Source organism: Dendrobium catenatum, unplaced genomic scaffold (genome assembly GCF_001605985.2).
Source record: "Dendrobium catenatum unplaced genomic scaffold, ASM160598v2 fragScaff_scaffold_409, whole genome shotgun sequence".
In the NCBI taxonomy this organism is placed as follows: Eukaryota; Viridiplantae; Streptophyta; class Magnoliopsida; order Asparagales; family Orchidaceae; genus Dendrobium; species Dendrobium catenatum.
In genome coordinates, this window is record NW_021318871.1 from 135,603 (window position 1) to 158,450 (window position 22,848).

Genomic DNA, 22,848 nt, shown 5'->3' on the forward strand with positions numbered 1-22,848 from the left:
TAAGTTCATAGGGCTTAACATCCCTAACGAACTTTCAGACCCATGGTTTGGGTCCAGGGTCAACAGACTCAGTTTGACCCACTGAATTGTTTGGGAGAGCTCCTGGGTCCTGGTTTTGTCAATTTGACCAAGTAAACCTCCTAGAACTAAGAACCTTTACAAAATCAAGGACAACACCCACTAAGTATGATTACAAGGAAACCTAAAAACATTCTAAAAATAAAAAAAATGAAAGGTTAGAATTATATCCATTTAACTCATCCTTCCTAGCAAAAAATGGACCCTACACAAAATGAGAACAAGTCTTCAAAAACTTGAAAAATATACATGAAAGGATAATGAAATTAATTGTTAAAATTACCAGAAAAGAAAAAAAAATTAAATTAAAAAAAAACTAAATAAAATAAACTACATAACAGGAAATAGTTATGCAACTGAACATCATGATGGAAAATAGTGATATTAAGAGTATTCTTACACTTTTCATAATAAATACTGAAAAATAGAAAAAACCATGTAAAATGTTTAGCAAAGAACAGACAACCATAGTTGCAGCAAACCTTTTAGACAACATAGCACAAGACCAAAACCAAGTCTATATCTATTGAGTTAAGGCCATACAAGCCATAAACCACAACAACGAACCCACAAAATAGAGGTGTTGCTGGCTAAATAACCTTAGCCCAATAAAGCCATAGTAGATAATATGACTAAAACCCTAGTTCCACTCAATTCTAAGTCCAAAGAGAGTAGTAGAAAAATATACAGGAAATAATATAACACAACCAAATTTGCATCATCCAAGAAATTCCAACCCCAACTAACAAACTAGCAAATAAATACATAAAATTGGCCATTTAAGCTCAAGCATATAGTACTTGTAATGCTACCATGAAAAATAAGCATCACACAGCTACAAACCTTCTCAAAGAAAGAAACATAAAAGTAATACATTATATAATGAAACATAACAAATGCTTTGATGAAAAATAAGAACTTCCAACCCCAGCTATCAAACTAGTATAATGAACCATAAAATTGGCCATTTAAGCTCAAGCATGTAGTATATGTATAGCTACCGTGGATAGAACCCAAATGCCACTCCAATCTACACACAAACCCACCTAGGCTCCCAAGGTTCCTACATAGGAAAGTACCACTAGAGTATATAGAAAAATATACAGGACCGAAACCATAAGCAGCACACAACTACAAACCTTCACCCGAAAACCCATAATAAAGCTCAATTCACAATGATCTATCAAAAACATAATCTCCATAAGATGAAAAGAAAGAAACACTAAGAAAAAGCAAATAAAAAACTCTTGAAACAACACATTCATACTAACCCACCTAAAGATCCAAAAAAGAAAAAGAAACTAGTAGCCGAAACAAATTAACCTAGGGAGTAGATGAGCAGCATAAAGGGCAATTCTTAGCATAAAAAAGACTCCAATCATAGCTCAAAATAAGCCAAACACAACAGTTAGCATCAAAATGCAAATTGGGAATATTGTTAGACTAATTACTAAACCAATAATGACATGAAATCTTATAAGTCTTGTAGAAAACCACAAGTTGGAGGGACACTCGGTGATAAGTCCCATTCCTATCCAATATAAGGGATACAAAAGAAAAGGAGCAATTGATACAAATGCTAAAAATCATAACTGCCATTAGAAATAACTAAATACCATAAACCTTGGGAAGTAAAAGATAGACAACATTCTTACCATTCACCACCTGAAACAACCTACCAAAAATTCAACACAACATCATAACAACGAAAAGGCAAAAAATTGACCCAGTAAAAAGAAAAATTAATTTCTAAATTAAGGAAAACATGGCCTATCTAAACTAATGATGCATTTAATAAAGGAAGGCAGCTGACTATAAGAAAATTCAGTTAAGAATTGAAGATCAGAACCATAATTATATAACCAATCAGTACAAGCATGGCCTTCTCTATGAATATGAGTCAACTAGACACTGAAGAAGATTAAAAGTTGTTTAATTTCCCTAATAAGATAGAAAAATTTAGGATTACAAATCTTCTCATCATTATCTTTAAGGAAAAAAAGTATGTGTAGAGAATCAACTTCAATCCAAATATTAACCAAACCAAGGGAAATACATAATTTCACTCCCAACAGGATAGATAAAAGTTAGGAAAAAATAATAAAGCATTAAAGAAGTGGGTTAGCAAAAGAAATAACAAAATTTCCATTAGAATCTCTAATGATACAACCACATCTACGCTTCTCCCCTTTGACCAAGACATCACTATTTAACTTGAACATATTTTGAGGAGGTTTAATCCAATAAATCAACATATACCCATCATCAATAAACTTATTATGAAGAACTTTACATAACCTCTTAGCAACATGAAAATAACCTTTAACATTTTTAGAGTTCAAAATATTTTCATTAAAAAACCTACTAACTTTATTTTTAACATTTCTAATAATTCATTCATGATTTATAGTGATATTGTTAAAATGTGAATTATTCCTACTAATCCAAAAATGCCAGAGAATAAGAAAAGGAATAAGATTTTTAATATGACCTCTCAAGTTAGTAAAGCACTAATGGAGGATATCCTTGATAAAGATATTATCCTTAAAATAATTAAGTTTAAAAATATCCTCAATATGAATCTATATTTTAGTAGCAATAGACCCAAAAATAAAATCATGATTCATATTCTCAACATGGTAGCAACATTGACACTTGGAAGCCAAACTAAAACAACATTTAATTAAGATCTCATTAATAGGCACATAATTATGCATGACTCTCCAAATGAAAGTAGAAATAGTAGTAGGAATACTTTTATTCCATAACATAGTAAAAACTTTTGAAGAAGCATATTTGGATCTAAATTTATTCCAAGCATCCTTAATACTAAAGTTGTTATTGCTAGCCATATTGCATAATAAAATATCATCAACATAATTGTTTAAAGGAATTTGTAAGATCTATTGAATAATAGGAATAAGAATAGCTTGAGCTAATTTCAAAATATCCCAACAATTATTAGTAATAAAATAATTAATCTTGATAGTAGAAGAAGAGAACCAATGGAGCATATGATCAACAGAGGTTTGATTCAACCACTAGTTCTACCAAAAAAGCATATTAGCACAACCAAAACCCCAATGTATATAAGGTTCCACTTCCCATTTGATATTGCAAAGTATTTTTCAAACCCTAAAATCCCCCTTTTTATAAGTACAAATGATAGGATGATTGCCAACACAATATTTAGAAGTCATAAACTTAGACCAAAGACTAGTTTTAGCATGAAAGTTATTCCAAAGTTTATATGAAAAGGCATGGGCTAAATCCTCCATGTTCTTGCTCCCGAAACCACCTTCCACCAAAACACCACAAAATGTTTTCCAAGACAACCAAAGGATTTTAGAATTGCCACTTTTACCTTTCCAGAAAAAATTATTGATCAATTTTTCCAATCTATCATAGACTGTAATAGTAGGCTGAATAGTTTGAAAAATATAGACAGGTAAAGTGCATAGAACACTTTTGATCAACACAATTCTACCACCAAAGCTAAAAAAATTAAATTCCAAAGTGTTAAGTCTGTCCTGTACAACAATAATCAAATCATCAAAAAGAAAAAATCTCTTATGACCTTTAAAAAGAAGAACACCCAAATATTTTAAAGGAAGAGAACATTGCAAAAATCCAGAAATACCTTTAATAGCTATAATGCAATCACTAGGCAAATTCTTAGGGGTGATAAAAGAACACTTCTTTCTATTAAGATTTAAGCCACTCAATGGTTCAAAATTATTCAAGAATTTTATAAGCAAACTAACCATATTCAAAGAACCATTAGAAAAAATAATAACAACATCAACAAAGCATAAATGAGAGGTAGGTAAACCACCTAAATTTCAAAAGTAAAGGTTAGGGTGGGCTTCATAGAGGTGGGTAAGACCTATAGAAATGTATTCAACCACAATTATGAAAAGAGTAGAGGAAAGAGGATCACCTTATCTGATGCCATGATAGGATTTAAAAAAAAATTGTTGCTTTTACCATTCAAAATAATGGAAAAATAAGAACCTTTAATGAAATTTTGGATCAAACTAATGAAGATTGAGTTAAAACACAAATGTTGTAAGATGTGATATAAAAATTTCCAGTTAATGTTATCATAGGCTTTATCAATATCTAATTTGAAAATAATGTTACCACCTCTCACTTTTTGGTCCATGTCATGAATGATTTCTTGAGCTAAAAGAATGTTATCAATTATGGCTCTACCTTTTAAAAAGCCCATTTGGTAAGATGAAACAAATTTAGAAAGCATAGGTCCGGGAAAAATGATCCATAAGAAGTTTTGAAATCAATTTAAAAAATAAAGAACACATACTAATGGGATGAAAGTCATCCCACATTTTAGTAACACCTTCTAATGAATAAGCACTATAGAAGTATTGGCAAAAAAACTTAGGAATAGGACTGCCACTAAAGAAATCTAAATTAATGACATATAAATCATCACAAATGATATGCCAAGATTTTTGAAAAAAAATTAGTTGTAAAACCATCAAGGCCAACAACATAATCAAAATTCATATAAAAAACATTCTTCTTGACTTCCACCATATAAGGAAAAATGGAAATAGTATTATTATCCTCCTCATTAATGATGGAAGGAATAAGCTCAAGTTGATCAACTAGATTAAGTTCAAAAGTTTTCTTAAAAAATTTAGTGAAATGATTATTAGAATATGTACCAATTTTTGAAAAGTGTAAAAATATTTTTGAAAAATTAGAAGACTTATCATTAGAAGACTTACCAATTAGTAAAAATATTTTTGAAAAAATTTCTATTCCACCAACTAAGTTTAAACTTTAAGTCCTTTGAGTTTAAAGAATAGTCTAGTCATTCGAACACTATCATTGTCAGGGTGCAGAGGGCCTCCCAATTCTTTTTAACCAAATCATTGAAGGAGTTGTCTAACAGTCACATATTTTAGAAACCTACAAGTATGAGAAGAAATATACTACCTAGATTTGATACCAATCAGGAGAGGAGAATGATAAAAAAATTTTACTTAAATGCTCTATAAATGTATTATTACTAGAATTAATCCATAAGTCAATAAAGAGAACATGATCTAAATGTTTCCACATATTTCCATGCTTCCCAGTAAGAGTATTACTAGTAAACCCAATATTAATAAGGTTGTAATCCATCGTCATGCTATTAAAGTCTTCCATTGCTTGATAAAGAAGGTTAGAATCACCAATCCTTTAAGAGGGGTTATATATAGTATTAAAATCTCCACCAAATAACCAAGGAGAATTAATTAAACTACTAAAAACATAAAGCTGGTTCCAAAGTTCCTTTCTAACAATACAAGAAGAAGAAGAATATATATATGATGAAAGTTTATGAGGGTTGTTAAACCCTAAAGAATTAGTGCCAAGGCAAACTAAGAGAGGGTGGGGGTGAACTGGTTATTTAAAGATTTCTTTAACAAAAAAATAAAATCTTTTTTAATATTTTAAAACAAATGATTTATGCGGAAGCAACATTAATTTCACAATAAAAAAATTTGAGATTTTGACCATAAAACAAATTAGAAAATAATGCAAAAATTAAATGCAAAAAAGTAACTAGAAAGAACACACCTGATTTATAGTGGTTCGATCAACTTGACCTAAGTCCACTGCTCAAAAATGTATTACACTAAAAGTAGTGTCTTTCCTTTTGCCTCCGCAACAAGGTGGAGAAGCCCTTACAAAATATTTCCATCGACCCGATGATGCAGAGTACCTTGAATCCTTTTACTCCTTCCTAGAGTAGGCAGAGAACCTCAAAAACCCTTTTCACCCACCTGGTGAAGGTAAAGAACATGTGAATGCTTTTACTCCATCCTAGAGTAGACAGATTACCTTGGAATCCTTTTTCACCAACTTAGTGAAGAGAGAGAACCTAGATCTGATGCTAATGAAGATCTCCCCTAGAGCCACCATGGAACCAGAGAAGAAACTTGAAGAAAATGATGAACACCTTACTTGGAGCAACCTTTATGAATCCATAACAACTCACCCTCATAAGGATCTCTCTCTCTCTCTCTCTCTCTCCCTCTCTCTCTGTTTCTCTCTCTCAAGCTCTCCATCTTCCTTCTCTAAGCAAAAGATTATCTCAAGTGAAAATAAGAGAGATTAAATAGAAAGCCTGAAAGAAGCCCTAATTTTCAAATCGCCACAAATGATATACCAAGCATTTTGAAAAACAATAGTAGTAAAACCATCAGGGCTAGCCATAGAATCAACATTCATATAAAAAACATTCTTCTTGACTTCGTCGATAAAAGGGAAAATGGTAAGAGTATTGTTATCCTCCTCACTAATGATGCAAGAAATAGCCTCAGGTTGATCAACCAGATTAAGTTCAAAATTTTTATTAAACAATATAATGAAATTATCAATAGAAGACTTACCAATGTCCTCCTCATCCTCAATAATAATCCCATCATGGAGCTCATATTGATGAATAAAACTTTTAACTCTATTCTTTTTGACCAAAGAATGAAAATATTTATTATTATTATCCCCTTTAATAAGATTCTTAGAATAAGATTTTTGTTTTTAATAAATCTCCTCCTTCTCTTGAAGACTAAACAAGGAAATTTTATCCTCTTTTAAATTAATTAAATTAACATCAGAAGGATTATTCTGATAGATAAGCTCATAAGAAGAAACTTTCTCTTTAGTGGATAAAATATTAGTAAAATTAATTTTGAAAATATTTCTATTCCACCAACTAAGTTTAACCTTAAGTCTTTTAAGTTTAAATAATAGTATAGTTATCCCAACACTATCATTGTTAGGGTACAAAGGAGACTCCCAATTCTGTTTAACCAAATCATTAAAGGAGTTATCAAACAGCCACATATTTTGGAAACCTAAAAGTATGAAAAGAAATATATTACTTAGTTTTGTTACCAACCATGAGAGGAGAATGATCAATAAAAGTTTTATTTAAATGCTCTAAAAAGTTATTATTACTAGAATTAATTCAAAAGTCATTAAAGAGAACTTGATCTAAATGTTGCCGCATATTTCCATGATTCCCAGTAAAAGGATTACAAGAGAAGCCAATATCAATAAGGTTGTAATCCATCATCATGCTATTAAAGTCTTCCATTGTCTGATGAAAAAGGTGATAACCACCAATCCTTTCAGAGGAGTTATATATAGTATTATAATCTCCACCAACTAACTAAGGAAAATTAATTAAACCACTAAAGACATAAAGTTGATTCCAAAGTTCCTTTCAAACAATACGAGAAGAAGAAGAATATATATGTGATGGAAGTTCCTAAGGGTTGTTAAACCCTAAAGAACAAGAGCCAAGGCAAACCAAATGGGTGGGGGGATTATTTATTTAAATAATTATTTAACAAAAAATAAAATATTTTTTAATATTTATAAAAAATGATTTATGCAGAAGCAAAAATAATTTCACAATAATAAGAATTTGAGATTTTGACCACAAAACAAATCACTGAATAATGCAAAAATTAAATGCAAAAAAGTAACCAGGAATAAAATACGAAATTTATTATGATTCGGTCAACTTGACCTTCGTGCACTCACCAAAAATGTATTACACTAAAAGAAGTGTCTCTCTTTTTTTCCCCTATAACAAGATGGAGAAGCCCTTACAAAATCTTTTTATCGACCCGATGAGGCAGAGTACCTTGAATCCTTTTACTCTCTCCTAGAATAGGCAGAGAACCTCAAAATCCTTTTTTACCCACCTTGTGATGGTAAAGAACATGGGAATATTTTTAATCCCTCCTAGAGTACGTATATAACCTTGGAATCCTTTTTCATCCACTTAGTGAATGCAGAGAACATAGATTTAATGCAAATGAAGATCTCCCCTAGAGCTACCAAGGAACTAGAAAAGCAACTTTAAGAAGATGATGAACACCTTGCTTGGAGAAACCTTTGTGAATCCTTCACAACTCCCCCATACAAGGATTCCTCCCTCTCAAGCTCCCCCTATTCCTTCTCTAAGCAAAAGATTGTCTCAAGTGATATTAAGAGAGATTTAATATAGAGCCTCAAAAGAAGCCCTAATTTTTAATTTATCATTAAAGATCATATATATGTTGCTGGGAGTGGTACTTCTTGTGTTATGGTTATTAGATTTTTACCTGGAAGTTTCTAGGTGTCAATTTTGATGGGTTTCTTTTGATTGGTAGCCCCTGTATTGAGCTTGTTCATGTGAATTTAGAGAGGAGCAAGGCTTTCTTTGTGGGGGTGTGGAAGGTTTGCCTTGCTACTCTCTTACCTGGTGGTTTTTTGGTTGTTTTGTTGGCATGCAGTTATTCTATGCTAGCTGCAATTTTGGCTGGCTCTGTTTGCCTCCCAGGTTCTGGGGTTTGCACTTTCTGGACTGTCTTTGCTAGCATTGTTGGTATAAGCTAGGTTTTTTTCACTGGACTGTGGGAGAGAGTTGGCTGTGCCAAAACCTTTTGGCTGATTCTTGTGTTGTTGTCCTCTTTCCACCTTATAATTTGCTGTTTGGAGCTATCTTGAATTTTAATTATTTCTTTATCTCTAACTTGTGCTTTGATAGTAAGACTTGTAGTTCGGTCTGCTGGAAGAATTCTGGTGGGATGGAGTGAATTGTAGACATTCCTAATGAGGCTATGATTATTGATTGGACTCTGCGCTGTTATGATCTGAATTCAGAGACTGGCTTCACTTGGGTCACTTTTATTAATTATTTGCTTTATTATTCCTTTTCTCATATGTGTTTTGCTAATACTCTATTTTAGCATAGTTGTCCTTTTTGTTGTTTCTCTTTTTTGCAGAGGATGCTGATAAGGAATGACTGCAATTTTTTTAGTAGAAAAACTGAGCCTTATTGTTATTTTTTTATCATTCTTTTTTGGATGCTTGTCTATAGCATCATTAGAATGTTACTAGGGTACCTCATATTTTTGGTAGTGGAGATAATTGGCTCGTAGGCTTTCTCTATCTTTATTTTGCAGCTCGTTTGAGCAGTAGTGAGCTTATTGTTTCCTTTAAGTAATTTATAACCTATTTTTTCTATTAACACATAGGCCTCTCAGTGGGTTTTAACAAAAAAAAATCATATAGTATGATCGATAGATCATCCAAAAAGATTAGCCCTTTATGCCAGAAGGATCAACTTTTCCCTGTACGATCAGTATAAGTATTTATATATATCATCATGTATGATTTTATGATAGTCCTCGATGTTTAGTTGAAGATACTTTATTGATCGTCCAATATGACATGGGATGATGGGGGGAAATCTATATATTATCTTGCAACCCTCTTGAGATGTCTTATATGATCTCCTGGATAATTAGAATAAAATTATGGTTTTCATCTAGTTAATTATTAATCATCTTATGAAATATAATAGATCATCTTGTATAAACTAAGTTGATCATCCTATACGATAGGATTGATCGAACTGACCATAATCAGTCTACTAATCATTGGATATATTTAGGTATTATTGTCATTAATTGTCCAGGATGATTTATATCATCCCATACGATTAAAACAAAATTTGAAAATTAAAATATTACCTAAATTGTGAATGGCAGATATTTTTCACTATTTGAACTGATCGTCATGTACGATATGTATCATAGAATATGATTAGTTTAATCACTCATAACTAGCATGGATGCCCTAATTATAATTTCCATTTTTAACTGATTATCCAATATGATTTGAAATCATATTGTACAAATAGGTCAAAAAATAGAAAGTTCTCTAACTCTTTAAATTATTCCTCATGACTGTTTGTATGAAAGGTTACTTAGCTTGGGCTCCACCAGATATAAGAATTGACTCAAGAAATATAAAAAATACATTAAAATTTAAATTACAAGTAAACTCATACATTATCTTCCCAATCTTGAGGTTATTGGCATTATAAGTGAACTTGTGGACCTGAAAAGTTAGTGAGTAGGGAAAAATAAAATAGATATGTATGAATAACAGTATTAAAGAAACAATAATGTTTATTATCATCAAAATCATTATATTTTGATCGTGATTCACAATATTCTCCCCCTTTTTAATAATGATAAATATTATTGTTAAATAAAATTTCAAAGAAATGATTTTTTATTTTTTATCATTTTTTTATTTTTTTAAGAAAAAAAGAGACATTAAAAAAGAACAGAAATAGAACGAGTTAAATTTCACTAAAACATAAGTAAACAACACACTACTTCCCATTTTAACATCACAAAAAATGGAGGAAAAATGGAAAAACACTAAATAAAACAAAGTATAGAAAGGAAGACCAGTACAAACATATAAAAAAAAGCATTGACAAACAAGAAAAAAGAAGAACCCTGATCAGGTGGAGGAGGTGGTGTTGGTGGCTGAAAGTATTATTGAAGAGATGCAAAATGCTTGCCAAACTAGGCCATATGATAGTCATGATGCTGCTATAGTTATACTACATATACATGAAATCAAGCTAAGTCCTGATCACACTGCTGCTGTAGCTCTGCTACGTAGGATTCAAATCTAGCCTCCCATTGAGCAAACTACTAGACCAGCCGATCAATTTGAGATTATTGGCGTAAAGGGGTAGGTGCAGGGATAGGTTCTTCCTCCTCTTCTCCAAGCTCCTCATACTCATTATAACGATGAGTACTGTGAAGGGTGTGGAAGGAGTTATATGAGTAGAAGACTGGATCGTGATCAAGTGGAGCTAGAAATTGAATATTATATTTTGATTCAAGGATAAAAGAAATGATATGTTTTAGGGCTAGATTTGGGTTTCTTTTATGGGATGGATCACTAATACAGGTTAAATGGTTAATATAAATAATTAGAAGATCAGCTACATTAAAATCAAAGTTGGCCATTATGTAGTAAGTGGTGAGTGAAAGGATAGGAGTAATGTGAATTTGATCCCAACTTCAGGAATAATGGAATTTCAAAGGATATGCAGGATGGTTTGGGCATCATTGACTAAGGAGTTGACTTGGGCTACATAGTAGTTCACATTAGTTTCCTTAAGGATATCGTTAGCAAGAGCCCAGTTAAATCAAGATCTGAAACCAAGATATGAATCTTGTCTCCAGTGGTAGAGAGGTGAAGGTATTCATGTAAATCCTGATAGGAAATATCTATGGGCCTTTGATTTACATAGGATTGTAAAGAAGTTAAAGAGCTATTAATGTGAAGATTGGTGAAGAATTCAAGCAAGGGCTTTAAATTAAATGGTAAAGCTAGTGTAAGGACAAAGATAAGATATATTATAGCAAAGAGATTAAGAACCTAAAAGTTAAGAACATTTTGATTGATGATTCTCAAGGGGAAAATGTCAGCATTCTTATAGCGGTGGTAAGCTGCTTCATCTACTTCTTCAAAGAAATGAGGATCTATATCCCTCCTAAATGAGCATCTAGCAAGCATTTTGGGTCTTTTCCCAACAACCATTACAAGAGTATGAGTGTGCTAGTAGGAGAGAAAAAGAGATGTAATGTTTAAAGTGAAGAAGAAATAATGTTTTGAGGATGTTTAAATAGAATCATCTAGATCGTATTGAACGATCGTGAGATTAAATAGAACAATATGGTGCAATCAATTCATCTAGAAGATCAGTAAAAAAAGTTATCCAATTGTTTAGTATAATCAGACATCGTACATGACAATTAGACATAGGATGATCGTCCTGAGGAGTCAACCTGTATGACCATTGAATAATTGGATCATACAGGACAAACACGCATATCATTATGGATGATGTGTAATAATGGATCGACATAATAGCATTCAAATCATCCAACAACTCCTACCATATGGATCATCCAATAAGATGTGTGAATCATACGGGACTCACTAATAATTGATTTATATAATCCATTAGATGTGTTGTGATTAGAGATGTGTATTTTTGTTCATATTGTATAGGATAATGTGTATAATCCTGGATGATGTGAGTAAAATAAAAAAAAATTATGATATAGAATGTGGTGATCAGAAGGATTTCAAAACAAAAATTAAAAAACATTAAAAAAATATAAAACAACATAAAAACTAAACAAAAAACCAATAACAAATTAAATTATAAGAACATATTTTTTTTGAGTCGATAAGCTCTAGTAAATGATAAGTTTCCCTTATGAGTAGGTTAAAAATCAGTAAGAAATGATTTAACAACACTAAAATCTAGTAAGGGTAGGAAATTGATCTTGTGAACCCTACGTCAGGCTCCTTACACGTTAAATTCTTTTTAAATAAAAATATAATTCAAAAAATAAATTAGATAAGAAGTGTAACTAACTCAAATTATAATTTTCAAATTCAAATATTTGAAAATATCAAGTGGCACATGGATTAAAAATTTGAAAGAGAAGAAAGTTTATTTCTTTGTGGTCTCATTTTGTGCCTCTTTTTTTAGTTATACGGTGAAATTTATCAATCATTTGATTTTTTATACCCTTTGATGTATCTTGTAATTACTTGGCGGTTATTGCGCTTTTTAAGTTTTTTGGGCTCATTTTATGCCTCTGGTCTTTTTTGCGAGTTGGCTTCCTTTCAAATTCTTTAAAGACTCTCAGTTGTTAGATTATCTTTCAGATATAAGAGAAGAAGAACTCACTCTCTAATATACAGATAAGTAAATCATAAAACAGAATTATATCCATATGTTAGATGCAATTACTTGATTATGAAAATTTGAAAAGTGATTCAATGACTTTGAGAATTATTCATATGAGATAGATTACAATAGGAAGATAAAATAGATCTTAATTTCAAAGTCCATCTTTTAATTTGAAATAGATTTTGCTTCAAAAAAGAAAAAATACACCACTAAAAGAGTTAGAGGAAGAGTAATAATCATTAAATTTTCTTTCATTAACTAATTTAGAGAAGTCAAGCTGTGCTTACTAATTTTTAAAGCAAAAAAGCAAGGAAAACATGTCATTTGAGAATTCAATATCAGGAGTGAGCATTTATTTGATTCTTTTTTTTTTACATCGAAAGAAAAAAACCATAAAAAATTAATATCCTAAAATAGAAACACATAAAAATAAATAGATATACAAATGTAATAAAAACAAAACATAAAAAATAGAAAGCAACAATTTCAAGCATTAATATCTATTACTCCTAATATGGTTCTTAAGATGTTGAATGTTTCAAAGGTCAGTGGTTTTGTAAAGATATCCATAATTTAGTTTTCAGTTGCTACATGGTGTAGCTTTATGTCTCCTTTAGTAACATGGTCCCTAATGAAGTGGTGCCTTTTTTTTTTTTTTTGGTTAAAACCCACGGAGGGGCCTGCACATTAATAATAATAAATGATTACAAGGTCCTTAAGGGAGACCATCAACTCTCTAATGCTCGAACGAGCTACAAAACAAAGTAAAAGAAACCCTAAGAGCTGATAGTCTCCACTAATCGAAAATACAAGGCGACCTAGTAACATTCGAATGATGTTATAGACAAGAATCCAAAGAATAAAGATATAGATATGAGAATGAAGGTCAATCTTTCTACAAAAAAATTGATCACAACCCAAAGTACCTCCACCTAAATTTTAAAGGGGCTGCAAAATAAAAGATTGTAGTAGAAAAAGATAAAGGTGAAACAAAAGGAATTACCAAAATTTAAGGCATAATAAAAGTAAGTATAGCAAATTCTGCAAAATAAGAAGTGATCCAAAATCCTGTCACCACATTAAACCAAATAAAAAATATAGAAAAATAGAGCTCAGGATAATATTAAACTAGGAATCCTCACTAAGGCAATCCATATGCCACTCAATCCTACCATCAGAATCCATCATAAGATCCCACTCAAATGGCCCCAAAAAATAGAACAACCTAACCACAGAACAGTAGCACAAATCCTCCAGGATGCCACCAACGACCAGCCTAAAAAAGAGCCCCCAACCAACCAAAAAATATATGCAATATAGAAACCAAGTAATGGTAAAAAATTATACGAGCCAATCAAAAGCAAAACAACACCCTACAACCTCAGAACAGAATGAATAGAGCCCGAAAACCAAACCAAACTCCTATGTATGCCCCTAGCCAACCTATATAACAACTTTAAGGTAGGATAGCAATAATGAGGAAATCCATCAGCAACATAAAAAATTTAATCATAGCTTAAGTCCATATCCTCCCAAACCTCAGATAAATACTATGTCATAGAGAAATGCCAACAACCGTATAACAACACTAAAACACAATAATATAAAGAAAAGATGACAGTCACAGTGAACCACAAAAACTTCCAAAGGAAGATCAAACTCCACCAGAAAAATGACCCATGCCAACACAAAAACCACCAAACCAGGCCACAATTAAGAGAACCCAATATAAATAGAGAACCAGACACTAGCTGGATGAATATAATCCAACCAACTCGAGAGAAAACAAAGCAATAACCCAGCTAATACTCCAGAAGCTGAAATAATCAGTCCCAACAACACAACAATTAATAGAAACACCAGCAAAAACCAGCAGAGTAGTAAAGAGAGCTAGAGAAAACTAAGAAAAAAATAAAGCCAACCAAACATAAATAAACAAACAACATATTCCACACCCCACACTGGGAAGCCAAGAAATAAACAAGAGTAATAACCAAAAATAAAGAGCAAGAAGAAACTAACCATAAAAGCAACTTAAGATCTACCATAGGGTAACCCAAGATCATAAGACCCAGCCAACTGAAAGTGCTCAGATGACACTAGAAATTGCTCTGAGACCACTTGAAAGTTTGTTAGGAATGTTAAGCCCTATAGAATTGGATAACATTAAAACCAAAGATAAAACTCAAACCAAAATCACCATAGAAATCAAAGTGCGGAAGAAAATAATGAGAAGGAACACACCAAATTTATAGTGGTTCGGTCAAATCTTGACCTATGTCCACTCCTTGGAGGCACCCTCCAAGTTTGCACTACAAACGTGACTCTCCTTTACCCCCCACAGCTAGGCGGAGAAGCCCTTACAAAATCACTTCCACCTTCCCCAGTGCACCAGAGTCGCCGGGTCCTTTGACAGTAATGTGAACTTCTTCTTTGGTGAACTTCCCTCGAGACAGGCCTTGAATCCGACGGCATTAAGATGCAAGCCTGCCGGAGCAACCATGTGGAATCCCCTCCACACTCCCTTGAGTCCCCCCTCACAAGATCTTCTCCCTCTCAGACTTCTCCCGTTCCTCACTCCTTTTCAAGCTTTCTCTTCAAGTCTCCCCCACAAGAACGAAACTGTAATGGCTGCCAAAGACACTTACAAAGTACCTTCTCGTAGCTTAAATAGAAGAGCTAAAAACAAGCTCATTAATGCAAGTTGCCAACTTTATCGTCCAGGATGATAGACATATCATCCTGGCCGATTAGTTTAAATATGAGAAAAATCATCAAGAATAACGCCCTGAAATGAAGTTGGCCGATGTCTAATCGGCCCAGACAAAATCACCATTAATTGCTTTCCCTAATTGCCAGAGAAATTTTGGAAAAATGGTCCTGGATCGTTCTGGCTGATCTTTTATAGTCCAGGCCGATCCACCAGGCCAATGTCAAAAAAAAAAAGTAATTCCTAAATAGAACTTGCAGCAGAAACTTTCTGAATTTAGCCTATCGTCCTGGCCGATACAAAATTGTCCAGGACGATGTGTTTTGCATAATGACGTCTGCTTTAATGAGGATGCTCTAATTAGGGTTTCTGCTTTTAAACAGATCGTCTCGGCCGATATAAATATCATCCAGGACGATGTTACCAAAAATAGTAAACTCTAGGGAACAGTTAGAAACTCTTATACGTTATAAAGCATGAGGAGCCACAACAAATATAATAGACTCAAGAAAGGAAAAAGTATATAAACTGACTCAGACCTAGTCTACCCAATCTTGAGCTGGTTCCAAATTATAGTCTTATCGTGTGAACCTGAAATGTCAGTACATAAGACAGTCGTAAAGAAATAAAAATATTTGCTATCATCAAAATCATAAATCATTGATCCGCAACAATCTCCCCCTTTTTTATGATGGTAAACAATTCAATTTGAATTTTTAAAAAAATCAACTTCTCCTAATCTCCCCCTCACTAGAATAAACCCTTTAAAAAATAGGGGAGATAAAACATATTGTTTTTTAATTTTTTAAAAGAAAGATAAATGACAAAGGATACAGATTCAACAATACGCTCTCCCCCTTTGACATTATTAAAAAGAGAGGAGGCACAAACAAAAAACAAAATGACAAAGAGACAAAAATGTTCCCTGATCTAGTGAAAAAAAATATTCTTAAAATGAGAAAGTTACCTCTTAGTTTTAATAAAAAACTTAGTAGAATTGGATTGACAATGCATAGTCTAGAAAAGGTTAGAAATTCATAATTTGATAATCCCAACTCAAGTTCTTTTAAAGGCTCAAAAACTTTTTAATCCAATATCCAAATCAAGGAATAAACGGGAAAAAGAAATATTAATTTTTCAAAAGTCCTTTCATAAAATATATCTAATAGAAGATTAATGCATGAATTATTGAATCAAAAATCATGTTTTTCAAAATCAAGTATCAAAAGTATCAAGGATTTTTTTAAGCTTTTAAGAAGTACACAGAATGGTAAGCATTAAATTTTGTGTGCTCATTTTATGCCTCTTATCAATTTGAATGGCGCTCTTTGCGCATCTTTTAATTTTTGATACACTTTTGTGTATATTTTTCAATTTGACGTCATTGCGCATCTTTTTTTTTTGCCATCATTGGCCAATTTTTTTAATATGTTACCTTTCTGAAATCCTAAAAAATAAAAGTAAACCCATCCTATTGATAAAGAGAATTCTTGATTAAGAAAATTATGAGTTAAATTCAACAACTTACAAAAGATCCCTATGCGATAAATAAATTGTAAGGAGATAAAAAATTTAGTTTCAAAAACCAATTTAAAAGATGAAAAAGATTTTAAATCAAAAGTAGAATAACTACTTTTAGGAAATAGAGATTGAGAATAAAAAACATGAGTTTCCTTCCTTTGACTGTTTTAGAGAAGTCAAACACAAGTTACCAAAGATTTCAAAGAAAAATAGGAAGTAGATTTTTCATTTTTAAAAAAGTGACTGTGTGTGTTGATCAGAAAAAAAACTTTCATGAAAATAAAAATTTCAAAGAATAAACAAAACAAAAACACAAAATAAAAATGAAAAACATAAAAACAAAAACACAACACAAAAATACGAAAGGCTTTTAACCATTATCTTTCTCTTGGTCCGATGCTTCAGAAACCAAATATGCCCATGAGATTTTTTGCCTTTCAATATTTCCCCAATTTAATTTTTGCTTCGCCTTGCCCTTTTCTTTCGTAGGAAGAATTTTTAAATTAGGCCACTAATTTTTTATATGTCCAGGCTTCCTACATTGAAAGCAAATAACGTAAGAAGGAATATGAATATCCTTACCATTTTTACCTTTTTTCGACTTTTGCTTATGCTTTTGTGAGCTTTGTAATTTGCTTGACAAGTCATTGCATTTATCACCAACTAAGCTATCTCTTTCTGTATCTTCAGCTTTTAGAATAATTGTTTCACTTGCATCCAAAAGTCTTTGACCCAAACTTTGCTCATAGGCAATGAGTGAGCCAATCAAATTATCAATAGAATAATCATTCAAATATTTTGATTCACAAATAGCAACAACTTTGGCATCAAAATTTTCAAGTAAACAGCTAAGAATTTTGTTAACTTTTTCAAAATTTAAAAATTCTTTTCCTAAGGCATGCAATGATGTTACAATTTGAATGAACCTGGTATACATGTCTAAGATCGTTTCAAAAGGTTTCATGAAAAATAGTTCAAAATCATGCATTAACATATTCAACTTGGATTGCTTGATTTCACTAATGCCTTCGTATATGGTGTGTAGTTTATCCCAAACTTCCTTACTAGTAGTGTACGTGGATACCAATATAAAATCTTCAGAATTTAAAGCACAGAAAAAGCAATTTAATGATTTTGCATTTAATTGAGCATTGAGTTGTTCTTCCATGTTCCATTGATTAAAAGGAATATCAATTTTAATTCCATCTAAAACTCGTGACGGTGATGAATAACAAGTTAAAATCATATGCCACATGCAAAAATTAATTGATTGCAAGAAAGTAGTCATGCGAATTTTCCAAAAATCAAAAATAATATTTTCAAATAAAGGTGATCTGGTGATTGAATAACCTTTCGCAATATTATGATTTGAAAAATTAGCCATGGATCTAAATTTAAATGCTTTTAAAAACTTATTTTTTAAATCCTGCTCTGATACCACTTAAAAGTGCTCAGATGACACTAGAAAGTGCTATGAGATCACTTAAAAATTCATTAGGGATGTTAAGCTCTATAGAACTGGCCCAAGGCTAAACAAAGAGAGAGGTGAATTAGATAACATTAAAACCAAAGATAAAACTCAAACCAAAATCACCACAGAAATCAAAGTGCGGAAGAAAATAATGAGAAAGAACACACCAGATTTATAGTGGTTCGGTCAAATCTTGACCTACGTCCACTCCTTGGAGGCACCCTAAAAGTATTGCACTACAAACATGTCTCTCCTTTAGCCCCCACAGCTAGGTGGAGAAGCCCTTACAAAATCACTTCCACCTTCCCCGGTGCGGCGGAGTCGCCGGGTCCTTTGACAATAAAGTGAACTTCTTCTTTGGTGAACTTCCCTCGAGACAAGCCATGAATCCGACGGTATTAAGATTCAAGCCTGCCGGAACAATTGTGTAGAATCCCCTCCACACTCCCTTTAGTCCCTGTTGACCTCATTTTTGTATGAGATTACAAAAGCCCTTCCAAACTCCAGATTAATCGTAGATCCTAGGATCCACTCTAGACTTTAAGATCCTTTCCTAGAGCAAGATCTTAGGGCCTACTCTAGAGCTTAGGATTCTTCCATATCCCAAATTCTAGAGCCCCTCTATATCCTAGATCTTAGAATCCCTCTAGATCCTAAGACCAATCCAGACTCAAATCAATCCCTACCTTTGATGAACTCCAACCTCAAATTAATCCCTACCCTTGATCAATTCAAATCTCAAACTTCATTCAATTCAAATCCAAATTAATTCAAGCTTCAAACACATCCAAACTTTGACCCAATCAACTTGAGAATCCAAACTTCAATCTAGACTTTGATCCTACCTTTGATCTAGCTTTGACCCTATCCATTCATTAACAATCACCACATGATTGTAAATGATTTGGATACTTCAATATTAATCATTCAAACTTAAAATCCATTCCAAATCCAGAAATCCAGACTCAAATCCAAAGTCTTAAGGCCCTGTCCTAAAGACCTTTTTCAAGGATTTTTCAAACATTTCAAAACCCAGTCAAGTGACCTCTGATTCAGGGTCTATCACTTATAAAGTGATAAGACATGTCTCTAGAGGTTACCCTTCAATTTTGAGCCCATTCTGAGATCTCCAACCCTTAAATCTAAATCAAAATCCAATGGCTATAAAACCTTCAAATATTTACAGCCTATGCCATTGGACCTAACACCTTGAAGATTTTGGTCTTGGAGCCCTCATCAAAGCCTCCAATAACTTCCAGACCTTTGATTGTAACCCATTGAGCAGTAAACTGCATTTTTCAGACCCATTTTTGACCCTAGTTGACCAATGGGTCAAAATTGACCAAAATACCCCTATGGGATTTCAAATGCCCATTTCAACTCAAATCAACTCCAAATTCTTTGAAACCACTTTCAACAAGTTTCAAACATCAAACCCAACTTGTTGAGCTCAAACCCAGACCTTGGGTCAACCTGGTTGACCAAGTCAACCAAGTTTGACCCATTAACCCATACACCCCTTCTCTTTCAAATCCTTGAATCAAGACCACTCCAAGTCCTTTTGAATGTAAGGGGGGCTAACCTGGGTCAGGTTTTAGGCTAACTCAAAGTAGCCAAAAACACATGGACCTGAGCCATCTTCCAGCTCAGATCAAATTGGACCCAATTGCCACTTGCACTGGGTCCACCAGACCCAGACCCACTTCCTACCTCAAGCCTAAGGTCTGGCCTGACTTGGGTTGAGCCCAAATTGACCCGAACCGAGCAGATTTGGATCAACCCGTGCCATCTTTCAACCCAGACCAAATTGGATCAAATTGCCACTTGCATTGGGTGCACCAGACCCAGACCTATCTCCCATACCAAACCCAGGGTCTGACCTGACCTGGATCAAGCTCAATTCGACTCGAACCGAGCAGGTTTGGGTCCAACCCAGCCACCAACTCAATCTAGACATTCTCAGGCCAAATTAACTCCACCCTCGACTCCAGTGTGTCCCCATCGACCTCCCCCAGTCAACCCGACCCATACCATGGCCGGCGGCGGTCGGAACCAATGGAGAACGAGTTCCAGTGGTCCCCCCCAGACAACCCCTGACTCAAAGCTACTGCCCACCGGTTTTATCCCCACGACCTCCCTAGGACGTCGCCTTCTTCCACCTAGCATCAATCCGAGCCCCCTCCAGCTCAATCTCGGTTGTCCAAGCCCGCGAGAGGTGGCCGAATAGGCTCGAGCTCCCCAGAGTGCCAGATGGATTCCCAATCATTTGAAATCATTCCCCAGAGCACCTTCAACCTCCCAGGGTCTCCCTTCGAGTTCCCAGATCGATCCCTTCATCCATTTGAGCAAGCACCCATGAAAGCTTCTGGCATCCCGCTCGAAGTCGCACCTCCGGCCGTCCTCCAGTCCCAACGTCTGAAGGAGATCAGCTTTCCATTGTCCCCTGAAGCTTCCCGATAAAGAAGCTCATCCGTTGAGACTGTCTCTGCGGTAATCTCTTCATCCCGAGCTCCCTAGCTAGGTAGTCCGGTCAAGTGTGAAGGAAACCTTCACCCCAACAGATTTCCACCGTTGGATTGAAGGTTTCCACTGTCCTGATTCTCCCTGTAAAATTTTATCGGAGTTGGGCGGCAGGATCGCCTGGATCACGTCGGAGAAGCCTTACGGTCTCAGATACATGCGGGAGGTTGAAGACGCAATCTCAGCCATTGATTCCGATCAACGGCTCGGATTAGATCCCGCGGTATCGGAGCGCGTTTAATCCCAGCAGTCCGATCCGCCATCCGATGGCTGTGGTTAATCAGACCGTTAACGGTCAGCGCCAATCATTGCCCAGCCAATCAAGGCGCGACGCGTGTAAAGGGAGGCTGACTGTGTAATGGCCGAATTAATAATTCCAGAAATTCAAGGGAACTTTAAAAAATCATAACTCCCTCCACCCTTGTCCAAATAAAGTGTTCTTAGGCTCATTGGAAAGGTCTCAATGAGACCTACAAAAACTTGATGGTTCTAGGCCCTAGTTAGGTTAGTGTTAGGTTTAATTTCAGTTTGAGCATTTTATCAATTTCTTTAATTATTCTTTAAATACAAGTCCACCAGGCCTGGAATTTTGGGAGATTGAAATTGAACATGTCTTTGACATGTACAAATTTTATCTCCCCATTTTAAGATGTTCAAAGGCACTTCCCCCAAATTTTGAGTTCAAGGGTCATGGTTTGACCCTTATATTCAAAATGGGGTGTAGACCTATCCAATGGGATTTAGGGTGTGATTCTTTGTGTGATGATAATGTGTAGGATAAGGAATGTAGAACCACTGATTTTGCCCCAATCCAAGCTTAGGATAGATCCCTATAGTGATTTCAAGGTGACTTAGAGCTCACCTTAGGTGGTTTAGTTAACCACCTTAGAATACTCCATTTGAGCTCAAATTTGGTGGGTTTAGTCCTTAGAGTCAAGTGATCCTATGGTCCAACTTTCATCAAATTTGGAATTAGTTTGGTTCCCCAAGTAGGAGCCTCAAAAATCCTTCTTAGAAATGGCCTATTAACCCGAATCAATTGATAATGAACTACATTTAACTCATATAATCTATTAAAATAATTATAATTGTTCCTAATTAATCCCCTAATCAATGAGAATTGAAACCCTCTTAAATTGACTTCTAAATTTGTCTTAATTTAGTTTTTATGTAAAATCAAAGGTTAATCAATTTTAATTAATTCAAAAAAATCATTAAAAATCCCAAAAGGTCTTTAAACACTTGATGATCTGTCCTTAGGTCATTTATGACCTTTGGAACTGATGTCAATGAGTTTGGGACTCATTTGGGTTCAAACCCTTAAGTAGCCCCTTGGTTGTAATAATTTGGTAATTCCTACGAATACATCAAACTTCCAAAATTCACTATTAATTATAGAAAAATTCAAACTAATCAAACTCAATGGCTAATAACTTCAATTAGAATCTAGTATTCTCTAAAAATATAAACCTCCATAATTTGGTCGAAATCAAGGAGTCAACATTTTAGGTAACCTTAGGTCAAAACGGGTCAAAACTTCTAAAATTCATAACTTTTAATAGAAAATTCCAAATTGAATGTACTATCTGTCTAACAACTCATAATTAGGTCTAGTATTTATTAAAAATCTGAAACCCTTAATATCAACTCTAATTCTAAAAGTTAAGTTTTGCTCCCTTAGTTAGTATACCCGGATGACTCTAAGGATCTCCAGTTTTCTCTTAACTCCAAAATTTTCCTAATAGGTTAATAAAATCCTTAACAAACCCTTTAAAATCAATAAATAATCCTTTTTATATTAATCAATTCCTTAATTACAACACATTTGAAGTAACTTAATCAACCCCGATTGCTACTGGTAACCTAGGCCTACGAGGCTATCAATTTAGCCCTAAGGAATGTGAAATAAACTTCACGGTCTCGGTGTGAAACAAAGGTAGTAATAAATTAACTTTT